We start from the raw sequence: 17290 nt of genomic DNA on the forward strand, positions 1-17290 counted from the left end.
TATGTATACTGTACCAAAGGTACACAAGAACCTTCCATTCCCACCTGGTAGACCCATAATATCTGGGATAGGTGGGCCGACAGAAAGAATATCTGAATATGTAGACATCTTTCTGAAGCCTTTAGTAACCAACTTAGCTTCATACATAAGGGACACTAAACATATTCTGAGTATTCTAGCTGACCTAAACTGGGAAGACAATATGACTATGGTTACACTGGATGTAACCGCTTTGTACACCAGTATAAAAAGGGATATTGGCATTAGAGCTGTCAAAAGGATGTTGAACAGAAGGGCAGCGAGCTCCTGGAACCATACAGAAATGCTCATTGAGATGATAGAACTCATTTTGGACAACAATGTGTTTCTCTTCAAACAACAATGGTTTAGACAGACACAGGGAGTAGCGATGGGCTCCAGATTTTCTCCCTCGTATGCCAACCTTTTTATGGGTTGGTTCGAGGAGACGAGAATCTGGGGCCCATTGGGTGCTGAATATAACGACTCTATTTTATTTTGGGGTCGTTATATTGACGACTGTATCATGATCTGGACAGGGACAAATACCAAACTTTTAAGTTTCTTTGAATTTCTGAACAATAATGATTGTAATATTAGATTCACCATGGAACACAGTAAAACACACATACCATTTCTAGACGTGGAACTATATATTTACAATAACAAAATTGAGAGTAGACTGTACCGCAAGGCAACAGCATGTAATTCTCTGTTGCACGCCAGCAGTGCACATCCCTATCACCAGATACGTTCCATTCCATTTGGAGAACTGACAAGAACCAGACGTAATTGTAGTAGGGATGATGAATTCCACACACATAAGAATGAATAATATCAAGGTTCAAAAGGAGAGGCTACAGCAAACCCTTACTTAAGAAAGCTGAAGAAAGAATAGATAAAATGACCCAACATGAAACATTAAAAGAAAAACCCAAACAGGATGTTAATGATCAAAGGATCAGATTGATTACTGGGTACAACAACTGGTCGGTAGTTCTAAAAAGGATCCTCAACAGACACTGGCACTTACTAAAGGCAGACAATACCCTTAGGGAGTACGTCACGGACAAACCAACCATAACATACAGGAGGGGGGTCTCACTAAGGAACCTACTGAGTCCTAGCTATCCAAAAACAGTAGGCAGGACTAATTGGCTTAGCCAATATTCATGTGGCTTCTACACATGCGGTCACTGTAGCTCATGCAAATGGGCTGATGATCGCAAAACTGAATTTTTAGGACCAGAGGGAAGAAATACAAAATAAACTCTAACATTAACTGTCTAACCAAATTTGTTGTATATATAATACAATGCAAATGTGACAAACACTACATTGGTAGTACAATTAGACCCTTGCGGGACCGCATAGGGGAACATACCAGAGCGATCAAACAAGTAGACATGAGATACCCACTAGCAGCACATATGTCTACTTGCAATGCACAAACAGGCAATCGCATATTCAAATTCTATGGAATAGAACATGTCCCAATTAGTCCAAGAGGAGGCAACAGAGAATTGACACTAAGACAAAGAGAGGCCCAATGGATCTTAAAAATGCGTAGTGTGGAACATGGTCTTAACATTGACCATGAACTACACTACTTCTTAGGCAGATGAAAGCCTCAGTACCTATATTCGAGTTACCGTGTACATAGTCCTATTCACAGTTCCTTGTTTACCATGACTTATTACACTACAAACTATTGGGTTATTCTACCCAAATTACTACCACGCATTGATTAGAGTAGCATTAATAACCCGAACGACTAATATCACAGGCTATATTTATCTAGAGATATGTTACTGTATACATTGTATTACAACTGTATGTTTTTCCAATTTGCAACTTTTTTCTGATCACAGCTGTGGAACACATGATGTCATTTTATCCATGGAGATTAACATTATAGATGTTTTTACGATATGCCTTATCTTAACAATGTTTGATTTATCTATGATTTGCTGGAGTTTCTGATCATCGTGTACTGTTTTTAATAGCTGGAGAGATCTATTCATTAAATATTAACGTCAATACTAAGATACTAAACATAGCTCCAAGATGGCCGAATCAATAGCCATTTCACCTTAAGTCCCTTTTCCACTCACTGCATGAGAAGAGGCACGCAATGCAACAAGTCACGTGATCACGTTTCACGTTCCGAAACCGGAAATATTATCACCAGGGAAGCCACTCGCATATGAACACTTCGAAAGGGAAACCAGTGACGGGCAGTATTCCGGCCCGATTTTCAGCCGAATAAGGTAAGCGTAGTACTCGCCACACAAGCGTTTTTCGGTTAACTAGTAACTTTGACACCGTGCGCTGTGAGGACAATGCAGAAACCTCACCCGGTATATTTTTCGGGTTTCTGTTAGTGATTTGATTGATACCAGGCTCTCTCATCAGAGCCTGTTTAAGCACAAATTGGGGAGTTACGCTATTCTCACAAACTAATCAGGCACACTTAAACGAGGGGACAGACAGTTACCAGGGCATATATATACTCATCATTGTTTCAATTTTGAGCCTGCGCATGGTTTAGCGCTCAATAATTACTCAGCCACCATTCGAGAAAAAACGCTTTGACGATTACAAGACCAGCGTATTCTCGGGTGTCAATATTAACAATACTTAGATTCAAGCGGAACATTTAGTTAAAGTGAACACACCGCTTTTTGACGCTAAAATCAAGATGCAATACATGATCTAGATTTATTTACTTTTTTAATTTACTTTTTACAGTACTGGAAATAGAATCTAATAGCACCTGACCACTGAACAACTACAGAGGAATACTGACGCCACCACTACTGAAACCATAGGTGGTTTGGAATTATCACCACTTAATAAGTAGGTGTTTCATCTTTAACGAACACTGCCTATGTTTATTTTGGCCCTAGAATTTTTAAGTCCTGTTTATGAGTACTAAATAAAGTTATTTGTATCATTTTTTAGGAATACTCAAATGAACGAAGAATAGGTAGCTATGACCGCACAACATAAGAATTCACTGTCATGGTCTGATTGTACTGACACATGGCACATTAAATATCGTTGCATGACCGCACATATAGACGCACCACGTCCGGTTTCTAAATACACAACAATTAACCAAGCCTCATCACACCACGAAACTGTTCACGTTTGCCACTCCAATTCACGAATAGCTTTGATTCTTTTAGTGTATTTCCCCACTTTAGCACGTTTATCCAGCTCTCTCCATCTTATTAGAATCATATTTAGTTTATGTCTACTATTACTATTTTACACAACAAACGTTATAGCTAATATGCATATTGTGTATCATGGACGACTTGCTCACCCACTTGTAGCCGGTTCTTGAGTTTCACCACCAAGTTGCTTTGGCATTGCCGCTGAGTACATGTTTTCAAGTTATGTACTATATAGGTTCTTAATTTTCTTTTGTAACACAGCCTTGAAAAAGTCGCGGGAATAATTTTCCCCTGTAGCGACGAAACACGTGTCGGCTGGATGTTGTATATCGCACGGAAGACACCTAATGAATAAAGAACCACCCATAAGAGGAGACTAATCTATTTTCTTCACCTACAAATTTGTACTGTCATTGTGGAAACACTAAATAACTTGTTTTTTTGATAGAAAAAGGATGTGTGCTAAGGACTGACTGCTACACATTTCAAGTTCTTTAGTCTGCATCGTTGATCTTGAACTCTGCGTTCTGCTAAAATTGTTCGCCCCTGGTTGTACAGTGGTTCGATCAAAGGGGGATGTCACGTGGTTTTAGGCCACTCCCTATTTACAGTGCTAAGTTAGCTCAATCACGTTAGCTGTTGGAAAAACATCTTGTTGCTTTTGCTGCCTTTGCACCTGACACTGTTTTTACATGTTATTCATTTGAGAAATGCAGACTCGTCTCAAGTGAATGTTATTTATACATCCTTAACAGTTGCTAGTGCCCTTGGTCTGTACATCGAGTAAAGAACTGTTCTAGGACACTAGACGGTGCCGGCTGATTATGTTCAGGGTGATCGTACCACTGTTTAGTCACAACATGCACGCAGCCGCACATACCAGAATGTCGTGGGCTTTAATATCACAGCGCAGCATATTGTTAGGGCATTTGATAGAAGAGCTGTTGCAGAGAACACTGAGCTGATCCTATGATGTGATACACCCGAGCTGATCTATACGGTATGGGGTCCCCTATGCAAGCCTATGAGACCTTCTAATAGTCTAATAATATATTATTAGTTGCTAGAGAAAGGAGGGTGGTTGTTTTCCACTGTCATTACAATATGATCGCTCCTTTCATTTTCTATGGTATTGTAACAATGCTAATGGTAATGATCTTAACCATTTGTCTGCTTATGTTAGCCAAAGTACTGTATAACAGGACTCGAGGTTTATGAATAAATTCTTTAAACTTTACTGTGTCTTAGTTATTCTGTTGTGGACTAATATATATGTGCAAATGGGTATTTCGGGTTCCCACCATTCCTGAGAATAACTAAGTCGCATGTTCTGGGTTGTCTATACATTGGGACCGCCGAGCTAAATCTCGGATAACTAATGTGACACTAAGCTAGTCGGATAAGGGGTTCTTAGTTCTGAGGGGAGTTTCTGGTACACCACAATTCTCTAAGGTTCTGGTTTCCTGCGCATAGTTCTGTGCATACGCAGAATCCCTACAACACACCTTTAGTCCATTCTCAGCCAAATGTCTCAACAGAGCAATAGAATCAGTCATGCAAGCTTCTAGAGTATTTGTCACAACCAATAGGTCATCAATTTTCTGCACCAGAACCGAATTGCAATGCATAACCAAGGAATCCAGATTCTTTTTATGAATCTGGTTGAAAATGGACGGATTCTTCGTATAATCTTGTGGGACTAAGCACCATGCCAAAACATGACAGCTGAACTGAAATGCAAAGAGGAAGTGACTGTCCTCATGCAACGATATAAAGAAAACAGTCTGACAAAGATCAATGACTGTAAACTGCACAGCCTCACATGGAATCTGAAACAAATCACAGCAGGGTTCGGTACCATGGGGCAGCAAGTAACTACAATATTGTTAATCTTTTGGAGATCTTCAATTATGTGGTATTTACTGCTTGGCTTCTTTAAGCCTATAATTGGGGAATTACATAGGCTACCACATAATCTCCTTCAAAGTACCTTGTTGGATCATTGTTATCGATTTCTGGAGTAATTCCAGCAATCATTTCAATGGTCAGATTATATTGCAGGGTCCTTGGGTACTCAACATGAGGCTTCATCTGTATACAAACAGGCTCAACTCCTTTGATGAGTCCAATGTCTTTCCCTAAAAAATCCTAAACTCACTGTATCTCTGAGATACAGGGGCAACTCTTCACTTGTCATCATTGGAACAACTCAACTGCTGGGCTTTGATTAGCCAATTTAAAACCAACATCTTCAGCATGAGTTTGGAACTCCACACTCTCTGGGTTGCAATAAATAGGGCAATTCAGCTTGCACAAAAGATCCCATCCCAACAAAGTCACTGAACGTGAATCACATATAATAAATTGGTGATTCTCCAAGAAAGTCCCTATTTTTACAGCTGCATTCTCAGTTATGGGGTCTGTTATTTGTTTATTTGCAATGCCTACAACTTGGATTCTCTTACGCTAGAGGGGTAGGTTTGGAAATTCCACTGTTCCAACAGTAGAGCGGAGAGCACCAGTATCAACAAGAATTGATATGGGGTGGCCATTTACCTCACCATCTATAAATGAATGACTCTGGTCCACCTTCAAGACTGCTCCAAGCGTGCAATCTTCCTCCCCCTCCGGTATCTTTAGGTGGACTGATCAGAGCCAGAATTGTCAACCGTTTCAAACATGAGATGCTGCTGAAAAGGATTGTTATTCTGGAATGCATTCTGATTCATATTTTGAACTTGTTTAGAATTGAATCTAGGACTGTTAGCATCTTGTTGTGGAATCGGGGGTTGTGGAACTTGCATCACTGGTGTTTGAGGCTCATTGAAATTTGAGACTTTGGTCTCTGCACATTTTGTGATGAATGGGGTTATTATTTTGAGACTGTGCAATCCATAAATATTGACCCTGATTAGCAGTATTAGGACAACATTCTCGCTTTCAATCCCCTAGCCTATTGCAATAGTGACAGGAGTTGGATTTCTTCAAAGTAGCTACACCAATCCCTGTACTCGTGTCAATTGGGACGCCCTACCTCTACCTTGTGGCTGGAATCTAGCTCTACCTTGCACCACAGGAGCTCCCTTTTGTTACACTCCTTGCATAGGAGGAGAATTTTATATGAAAGGCTGACTCTAAGCTCCTCTCTGAGAAGCCTTCATTTGTGGCAACATCAGTTACTCTTTCAATTTCTTCTGCCTCATTCTATTTCTTCATTTCAATGCTTCACATATCGCTAAATCTTTGCAGCCAACTTTTTCTGCCAAGAAATTAAATGCTGCTAAATCATCGTGCTAACTTCAGGCCTCAATCCCGTCACAAACCTGGACACAAAATGTCCATTGTCCTTGGGCTTCAGTACCTCCATCCCGCTGTTCTTCTTAAATGCATTCAACAATTCATCATAATATGCATGAATTGTCTCTTTGGGATCTTGGGTTGTCCTGTCAATCTTGACCCAGTCAACCTCTTGAGGTGATACCTTAGATTTCATCCACGTCATCACCTGGTTATACTTTCTCACTATTGTGGATGAAGGACCATTAGTCAATGGCTCTCTCACAGGCCATTCTGCGGCTATCTTACATGTTGTCCACAAATCACTTGGAACTATGATATCGAGCAAGGTGTTCTGGTTAATCTTGGGAAGTCACTTGTGAATAAAGCAAGATCACTCCAGCTTCAAGGCACATAGACATAACCTCCGCTGGTTACTTTCCTGTAGTACCCGTTCCCCCTTCTACAGTTGGAGGCAGTTCTTCCATAGACCTCTTTGAACCTTTCCTTTTTGCCCATTTACCTTCCTACTTATCTAGCGCACTCCAAATCCGAATGTTTTGAATCAAATTCTGAATTTTCAATTCAATTTCTGGTATCCTTATTCACTCTAGGTCCTTATTACTCAAACAGAGTTGGTGGCTTTTCTGTAAGGCTTTAGCCTGATCCAGATCTATCTCATATTTCTGAGCTGATTCAGATAATTTATCAAAGAGTTGCCTCGCCCACCTGGTAGCATCCTTACTCATAGACAAAAGTAAATTTTATTAGCAAGTATATAATTGGGCCAATACAACATTTTTCAATTATCATTATGTCTAATTCTAGTTCTAATTTGCATACATCCACCAGGTTTACCATCAATGATGACTGAATCATTCCTTGACTCAATTCTGAGCTTCCACTTTCATTCAAAATGGCATTGATAACCTTCAACCATTCATCTATTTACTGAGTGCTAAGACTAGACTGTGCTTCAGGGGCTTAGATGCTGCCATCTCTTTGGGTCTGCCACTATGCATATTTAGTGGTGGCTCCAGGGTGAGCATACCCATATCTGGAAATCTTGGGTATGACCTTATAGGTCCGAATCCTGTCTGATTCATCATTGAGTCTGCACACACACCACAAGGGGAACTCGCATTAATTGGGATTATGGGAAAAAATCTTCCCGCGTTTGAACTTGTAGGAGCATTCCCTGGGGCCGTTAGCTTGGCAATGACAGCCAAACTGTGTGATACATTTCCTGCAGAACTAGGTTTAAATATAGGAACCACAGGACCAATGGTAACTGGGACAGTGAGAGCATCTGGAGCATTAATAGCTATGGGGATACCAGGGGCACAAATCTTTGAACTCATTCCTATTGAGTAAATTCATATTCACAGGGGTGGCTCCCATTGCATTAGGACTTATATTTACAGGTGCAGTAGGAACTCCAGAATTTTCATTCGCATTAGCGCCTCCACTTCTCATGAACTGGGTCTTGTTATAATGGAGGTGGGATTCTGGAAACAGCACATTTAAAAGACTATCGCTAGAATTGCAGTCCAGACATCCCAAGGGCCATCTAGGAGATTCCAGACCCCTGGATTTGCATTTTGGACACTTTGAACCCTCAAGAGGAACTTTAGGAAGAGGTTCCAGAAGTTTGGGAACTTTTTGTCAAAAAGCTCCATAAGGTGACAGACTCGACTTCAAGAGTCAAACCAGCTACCTTCAACTGCTACCCAGGCCTGGATTTCAGGTTCATCCTGCTGAAAGCTCCAGAGCACCAGACTTCCAGGATTTGATCAAGGCATCATGGAGAAGCGATCCAATAACGTTACATCGATATCGGCCTGCGAGAGGGGACCGCTCAAAGTCAAGAGAAAAATCCTCCAGAAAGGTTTCTAATACTGAAGGTTACATTTTGACTGAGGTTACCGCTAAGTGGTCCAACCAGGGCTTCATCGCGGTCAGCCTCAAACTTGACGTTGTCCTGCTCTAGCACAACCAGATGTCCCAAAGTGGCGCTATGTTTTTAAACACGTAAAAGTGTTTATTCTTTCAAAATTCTTATCTATGGTTCCCTACATTAGATTTGTGTCATTTTGGTGTCTATTTGTTCATGAAATATATAATCTCTTTTTATCAATTAAAGTTGGATTACTTATTTAATGTATTGGTGTTTTTAAATGCTTTACACACCTGTCTCCTAAATTAAGCTCACCTGCTCGTAGCCAGCTACCGTGGATTGAGCAAGGGAATAATTTATTGAGACCCTAACTGAACCTTTCATTGTGTAATTCGCTTTATTACTAGTGGGAAGGTACTACTTATCAGTACTAATAATCCACTTCCTAATAATTGTTTTTTACCTGCAGTGTGAATAGTTCCTATTTCTGCAGTGGTTGTTCTAGAGTTTTGACCAGTCGTTTTGGAGTTTCATGAGATCTGTTGAATCCAGATAGTGGCTTGTCTTTCTAGGAGTGAGAATAGATGATGTGCATACAGAGTTTTGTATTATTTCCTCTCTGAGTACATGCTATTAATACATGTAATAGGGTTCCAGTTGATAAAATAGGGATGGTCAGATCTCAAACATGCTATTTTTCAGAGACTAGTCACTGGAATTGCTATGTTTTAGTTGTACCATTTCCTCTTCTACTTTTCCAAGTCATGCAGAGTGTGTCACTGATCCCCTCAGATGTCTTGATACCATCTCCTCTGATGACTATGTTGAATGGTTCCAACTCCACACCTTTTTTGCCTAGTTTTTGTTTTTATTCTCTTAAAAGTAATGGTCTGCTTCCTCATCTATTGGTTTGCAGAATGCTGGGGCTCTTAAGGCTTCCACTTGGAACTTCATTGATGTGATTAGTGGGAATGGTTTACCGTATTTAAGCAAAATCAAAAAACGGGGGGGCGGTAGAGGGATATTCTAGGTCCACCCTCCAGTTGCAATAGTAGACCTACAATAATCCGAGATGTCGGATAAGGAACCTAGCAGAAAAAAGGGAAGGGATTTTCACTCAGTCTGAGTTGGAAAATCAGCAGGAAAGAAAAAATGTTCTTGCTTGAGTTCCCTCATTCACCAGGGTTTCCCCCCGGTGACATGCTTCATCATAGGGCCCATCTCAATCCACTGCGGATTGAGGCATGCTACGACTTTGATGTTACGTAGGAGCACTATTTAGTGAGTAACTATGTGTAGTGCAGTGATGTTGTGGAGTGGAGTGAATAAAAATACCTAACTAGTAGGCGAAATAACTTTATTCTTGCTCCTAGTCGGTATGTTAAAAACGGGGTGATTTCCTAGGAGGCCTAGCTATAATGAGTTGGGGATCCCTAGTAAACGTCAACATGTTTCGAGCTTCCCCAGAGCTCTTCTTCAGGACAAACACAGGGTCCAGCCCTGTATGTACCACTCCAAAAGTGACCTAAAGTGAAGTAAAATTAAGTGAAATCAAGAAATACGCTGCAACTAATAAGCAAACGTTAGTAATACATACGATGAACCAATAGTCATGTAGTGTTCTTTAAGAAGCAAAATTGTGCTTCATGGTCTGGAGGGGGTGAAGGGGTTTGTACTCGAACTTTGATAAATTCTCCTCTCAGGCCCTCTACCTATTTGTTCCCTCGAGACCGCATTTAAGCATCATCAACATACGGTTGTCGTCTGATAGCATCCTGCATGAATATTCTACAGTACCAATAGTAATAAGGAATCTGTTAATGCAAGTGTGTAGTTTATGCATCAGAGAGTAATAAGGATAGTCTCACATTATCCAACTATGTAGTCCTTCATTTAAAGCTGTGGCATTCATAGCACTTGCACTAGACCCTAATGGAGGTTATAGTCTATCTAATTTCACATATATGGCACAATTGAGGTCCATTTATCAGATCACACTGTTAGGTCCTTCATAATAAAATGTCATATCACTACGGCAATACTTCAATAGCCAGAATACTAGGGGCATATGTGCTCAGTAGTGGTAGTGAGATACCATTTAGAAAGCCCCTAATCTTAGTGCACCTCTTTTCTTTGTTTATGATTTGCTTATCTACTGTCAATGGGACATTCGCTCTCCTCCATTTTTAGCACTCCGAGGCCTATGATGAGAAGCTATTTGCAAAAACCTTGCCTTTCCATCTATTTTGCAGCTTCATGATCTCGGAGTCTGCAGAGTGGGTCACTTGCAGGAAGGCAAAGTGGATTCCACTCCTTTTCACGTAGACGATAATTAATTAAACATCAGTGATGCACACCATACTAAAAATATTCTACATCATAAGACTAAACAGTTTTCTGGTGCTAATAGTTTTAATGGTGAAGCCAGGGTGAATGGGAAGGTCATCATACACACCATCCTTCCCTACATACTTGGGAGGAGTGTGCTGTATTGTGATATCATAGTTGAATCCTCCAATCTTGGCACCTCTCATCAGTTATATCTGAAGGCTGACCTATGTAGTGTAACATACCTATATAGTGTAACATAAGTAGTCTGTCTTGCTTTATTATGCATAGCCCTTTCACTGGTATATGGTAATCTGTACAGTAACTGACTGGAGACAACCCCCATCCTAGGGTCCAGCCTGAAAAATACTGGGTCCATATAGGAAGATCTACAACTGTATCAGACAGCAAAGAATTATTATATTTATAACTTGGCAACTCTGTGATGTACAGGAGAGGGATCCACCTCACACATCAGCAGCTGAAAGAAATATTTGCCGTTAGGAGGCTATCCAAATCTGGAGAGCTGAACACTGGTCACTGCTAACAATTCTCAGACACAGGGAAAACAACTACAAGAAGGTTACTAGTTGAACAGAGAGTTAAACAATATGCATCTGGGGGCTTAATCTCTATTTTTCATGACACAGAGAGCAGATGGACTCTTACCTTCAAGAGGACGCAGGTGACCATAGGGAGCTGAATCCTATAGGGGACTTAGCTGGAAGTCTGCGAGGGAGGAGTTGGTGGCTGTGGGGCTTTTTTTTTTCAACTGTGGAGTAATGGAACATGTGTAAGGCTGGCCCAGCGCAGTTGCACCCAAGGCAGGTAAGAGCACAAGGTTGATTTAGCTTTTTGCTTTTTTTCCATACTGAACACTGGTTCAGCAGGACGTTGCAGTGAAAGTATCTTGCTTTGTGGTCTCTGACAGGCCACGGCTTCCAGCCTTGCTGAGGGAATTCAACTTCCAACAATGTCACTAAGAGCCTGATTTAGAGTTTGTTGAACAGGCAACTCCTCCACCAACACGGTGGAGTAACCTGTCTTTCAAACCTTTGGTTTGCCCCCCCATTTATGAGTTGGATGGACCGTTAGTTTTCTGAAGGCAGTACCCATTCTGGCTCTGCCATCAGAAATCCAACCTAATTTACATAAAGGCCTGTCAGAGAAGGGGCTGTATTTGGAATGTACAGTCTGATGTCTGATGAGAAAAGTCCATGGTTATAGGTTATGAGAAAAACAGGGATTTGTTTCCGAAAAAACCTTAAGTTTGGTGAATGGTCATCTCACTTATGGGGGCCATTCACCAAAGTTGTAGTGCCTTCAGAAGGCACAGAACTCACCTCCGGGTCAGGGGTCATCTCTAAATATGGTGACCTTCTGTCTATTAGGGTGGTGAATATAATTAAACCACCAAACTTTAAACTAGGGCCTAAGTCTGAAGAAATAACCTTGGATGGGGTGAGCTGGCAAATATATCTGACTAGAAATGTGACCTCAGTTTATCCCACTAAAAACATTTAGAGGCAAAACCAATACTGTCAGCAGGAGCTCGATGATGACTATCGGCGGTTTTTAAATATGCACTCAGTTCCATTATCTGAAATGATCATACTCCTCCTACTACTGTACCACTTCACCAATTTAACAGTAATCCTACATCTATCCCGTTTCAATTTATTTTACTTAATATTTATAACACTTATAAGAAGGGAGATACAGGCTTGCACTTGTCAGATTGCAACTCTCACTTCTCCTGAGCAGGCCAGTTACCCCATCTTAAGAAATGTTATTACATTTCAGCTAAACTGCTATATGTGAATAAATGGGTATTTGAATCTCAAATATTGGAGTCAGAAATCTTTCAGCAAAAATACACCATGATGAATGCTAAGGAGTAGTGTTTGGAAATTGTGTCCGGAGTCAACCAGTTCCCAAACTCATTGCTACAGCTAAATTCTGCTGAAGCAGGTACCTCTGCCTGTGCAGAATCAGAAAAGCATTCCCACTGGCACTGCCAATGGGATGATGAAAGGAAAGGCAGAAAGATTCCTTAGAAGCTGTAGGGGATCTCTGCATTTTATTTTTGCTAATGTCTAGACCATCTATGGGATGCTAGTGGCTGGTTTCTACCATGCAGCAATCTGAAATGCATAGCAAAAGCATTATGAAGTAATTAAAATATTGAGCTACCAACTGCTAAGATATTGCCAGTCAGTCAGAAAACTTTATTTCGGCTAAAAGCCATAAAAGTTCATACCACATAAAACAGTACCAATAGGTTAAAAAGGGTAATACATAGTTTTAAATGTAAATGTTAAATAAAAAAAAAAAAAAACAATGAGTAGAATAGTTAATAACACATGGATTGCCTTAATGTGGTAATAGTCGTCTTCTAATCAACCACATTGAAAACAAGAATTTGGCAATCACCGTAACATATAAGGGAGAAGAATCATACTTCAGCAGCCTGAACAAATCCCTGTAATTCCTAGCCCCCGTGTTATTTGCGAGTTGGATAATCCATCTTCGACGGGGGACTTTATAGGCAGGACAAAAAAGTATAGCGTGGACCTCGGTTTCATCAGAAGCACTACACCCAGGACAGGGTTTCCAAACAGAGCCAGCCCACTTATTCGTTCTTGAGTGGAGCGGGAGAGAACCATGCCTGAATTGCAAGAATCATTTTTTGGCAGTAACCGGGTGGATCAGATCTATTACTGGCTCAAAGCTATAGGCAGTTTTTATCTCGAAAAAAGCCGAGGTCAAATTAGCAGTATTAACTGATCGAATAGCCTGGGTCAGGTTATGTTCCTCCAAGGTTTTTGCCAATGATCTTTTTGAAACAGAAGGGCAAGAGTCCTCAGGTGTGAGCCAGAGGTCTTCTCTTCCTATCTCCCTCAGCAATTTTTTTACGTAGGCTAGCCAAGGGATGGCACCTGCCTTTGGTATCAACAGAATGGATTTTATTTCCTCCTGAAAATTTGCGAGTTCAGGGGTGCTCCATATTCGGCGCCAATACATTACTGGTCTGGAAGCGACCAGGTCTGCAATGGGATTAATACCTAGGTCCATCCTAAGCGGCTGGATGGGAGTACTCATTGGGAGTGCAAATAGTTGTCTTAAAAATTGATTTTCTGACTTGGATAAAATCTGGGCTGAGTTATGGCCCCATAGTTCAGCTCCATAAACTACCACCCCCCTAGCCTGGGTTTTATAAATCTCCACCAGAGGGCTAATTAGTTTTAATTGACTATTTTTATACATCTTTGTGATTCCCCCTGATATCTGCGCAAGTTTTAAATTTACTTTTAAAATCTGGGGGCCCCAGGTCATTTTATTGTTGAGTGTCAGGCCCAGGTAGTCAAAGAGGTTCACCCGTTCTAAGGGCAAACCGTCCAATTTTGGGATAGGGCGGTTAATAGTATCTGCGTGGAGGACCATATATTTGGTCTTACTCACGTTAATGACTAAATTCCTTTTCCTGCAAAATGTCGCAAATCCGTCCAGGACTCTTTCCATCCCCATGGGAGTCCTGGAGAGAAGCAGAGTGTCGTCTGCGAACATTAATGCAGGAATTTTCCTACCTGCCAGCTTAGGAGCATCTATGTCTCCTAGAGCCAGAATATCCTCAACCAGCCCATTTAAGAAGAGGGAGAAAAGAGTTGGGGCTAAGACGCACCCCTGTCTGACTCCCTTCTCAACTCTGAAGGGGTGCGTAAGTTCTCCATTAAGTCCAAACCTGACTCTAGCAAAAGTATCTTTATGTAACCGCTCGAGTAGGTCACAGAGATAAAGAGGTGCTCCCATCCCTTTTAGTAGCTCCCACAACTGGCCACAATCCACCGTGTCGAAGGCAGACTTTAGATCAACAAACGTGAGATAAAGGCTGCCCCCTTCTAGATATTGCAGACCCACTAGACATGTCGAACTGAATGCAAGATAGGGTCAGTCACAAATGTATAGCATAGTGCTCACCTCTACTAGACTAATTTGAATATTTGGAACATCCTTGCGCAGATACCCTAGATATCTCTTCCCTGACACCAACGTTTTTCATACTGATTGATAATGCACCCTTGGAACTATATACTAGGACAAGGTGCTTTCTCAGATCAAAATAGCCTTGCATAACTAACTGTATTAATTAATAATTTAAAATACCCCAAAAAAAATAAAGAAAAGTAGCACCTGTCCTCTGTCATCCAGCATTTTAGTGGTCTAAGTTTATTTGATTTCCCCAAAACAAATGCTGAAATTGCAAGAGTAGATGGTGAAGCAGACATTACAAAGGAAAATTGAAACGTTCCCTTTAGAATCCAAATCCAAAACGACAAAGGGCTCAACAAAAACCAGAAAGCAGGCTTTAAGAATAAAACAGGAAGTTGATCCTGTATGAAGAGTAACGTCTCTCTCTAAGGTACTTCCCCTGTATATGAATTTACAAATCAATAAAAACATGTGTTTTGTGCTAAATAAAAAGTTACCCAGTTGCTCCATTCGGATTAGAATTCAACTCAAAATGAAGGCCCTGTTCTGTTTGTTTGCTTTGTTGCCATGCTTTCATGACAGGATTTTTACCCAAACGAAATCTCATTTACGTGACGTGGCATAATGATGTAATCTCCGGCATAGCTCATCACATCGATAAAGCAAAATACCAGAAATGATATGAGATTATGTCAGCATAAATAATATTTCGCACTGGTTTGCTGATAGTGCCCTAGCAACTATTTCCATAGATATGTGCCACATTTTTAAAATTTGCCACATTTTCATAAAGAAATGAGTCTATTACTTGAGTCAGTCTAACATTTTTGTTGGTGTGTCAGAGAGAGTATGTTGCATGTTTACTTCAGAAGAGGTTTGTGTTGATTAATGTGAAGGTCAATTGTGTTCAGTCTTGGGAGGATTTTGAATGTTATGTTTGTAGCTCAGTGTTCATAAGGACTCCTATGTTTTTTCTACATTGAATGGCCATTGTACATTGCTCAACCAAAGTACAGTATTCAATATGTACACATCACAGTCTTGGTAGGTAGCTATAATGATTATAAAGTGGTGTCAGGAATGATATTGTTAAACAGTGATGTAGGCTTGATCTGTCACTATGCTATGGCGGAGGCTGTCTATTATTCTGTCCTGCATCTGCAGTGAACTGTGGTAGAGGCTGTATGTGAGACTCTCAGTAAGCTCACTTGATTCTTGGAGCTGTGATGTTAGGACGTGAATCACTTTTTTTAGCTGTAACACAGGCTTTAAATGAACATAAGTAATGAGTATGACAGCCCCTCATATGCTCCTGGAACATGCTCTAGGTAGAGATTATACAATTTTAGCATATAATTGGAAATTAATTAGCTGCACAACTGCCACACATCAAAATACCAGACACTTCACATTTTGTGCCAAAGCTACCTTGAAGCCAACAACATTTTCAAGTTTGTAGCATTTTATCACACAACGTTCAGACCAATGTAGTGCACAAAAAAGCAGCGCTGTCTTCAAACAATCTGAAACCTTGAGAGATAAATAATGCTTTACAATGTTCTTGCAGATAAATCAATTATGCATAAACGTATGCATAGAACTCAAACACACCGAACAAATGTAATCATTTTCCATTTAAATGTTCTAATCAACCCTTTCAAAGTAATTTGATTAAGCATTGTTTTTGACGTCTATCGTAATTAATTCAAACTCTTTACAAACAATGGCATTAGAATGTTTGATATAATGAGCAGAATCATTTCTCCTTAATCGTGTTTAATGACATATATTTTATTTTTTATTATGGCTTATCAAAAACATAAATATGAGGCATTTGATTGTATTAATAAAAGAATTGCACGGTGGTTTGAATTCCCACATTAATCTCAATTAATCATCATGTTGGACTCAAAACGTTCTAAAGAAAGCAATCCGGGCTTTATCAGTCCACTTTCAACATATTTTTTTTATTTTCCTAAAGCTTTTTATATGATCTAGAGATCCCCAAAACTTTCAAACAGCCTTCATTTGTTCATTGTGCAAAGATGACAATTATTTTCGTTAAAAGAATATTATCTCTTCACCATTAGTATCACAGAAGAAACAGAATGCAGCCTATTCACAAAGTTATTTTTGCCCCTAAACTGCGCCTGCATGCCCTGCCTCCTGTGGGATGCCAGGCGGGATGTAAATGCATTTACTACTGCAGATCTCTCTACTACGAGTGTGGAGAAGAATACACTAGTAAATCCCACACACCTCAAACTTTGATCTAAACCCTTCTAACCGTAAAAATGATCAGAGATTTACTCCAGCCTGGATCACTCCCAGATTTCATGCGTGTTTTAGTGAAGAGTCTTTATCTTGGGAAAAATGTTCCCCCCTTGGGAACAAAATGTGCATTAGCACAGTTGGTTTCATTCTTTTGGAAGGAATTCTATTACATGTAGAATTCCATACTGTGGGACACTTGTGCCTGTTTTAGCTTTCCAGGCAATGTACTGGGAATATTGTTGAATAGGAAACAATTTAACAGTACATTCAGAAGTATACACCTCCAGTCACATGCTCTACTAGACACGGAGTACCGACGGACAGA

The sequence above is a fragment of the Triturus cristatus genome, chromosome 11 (genome assembly GCF_964204655.1).
Source record: "Triturus cristatus chromosome 11, aTriCri1.1, whole genome shotgun sequence".
In the NCBI taxonomy this organism is placed as follows: domain Eukaryota; kingdom Metazoa; phylum Chordata; class Amphibia; order Caudata; family Salamandridae; genus Triturus; species Triturus cristatus.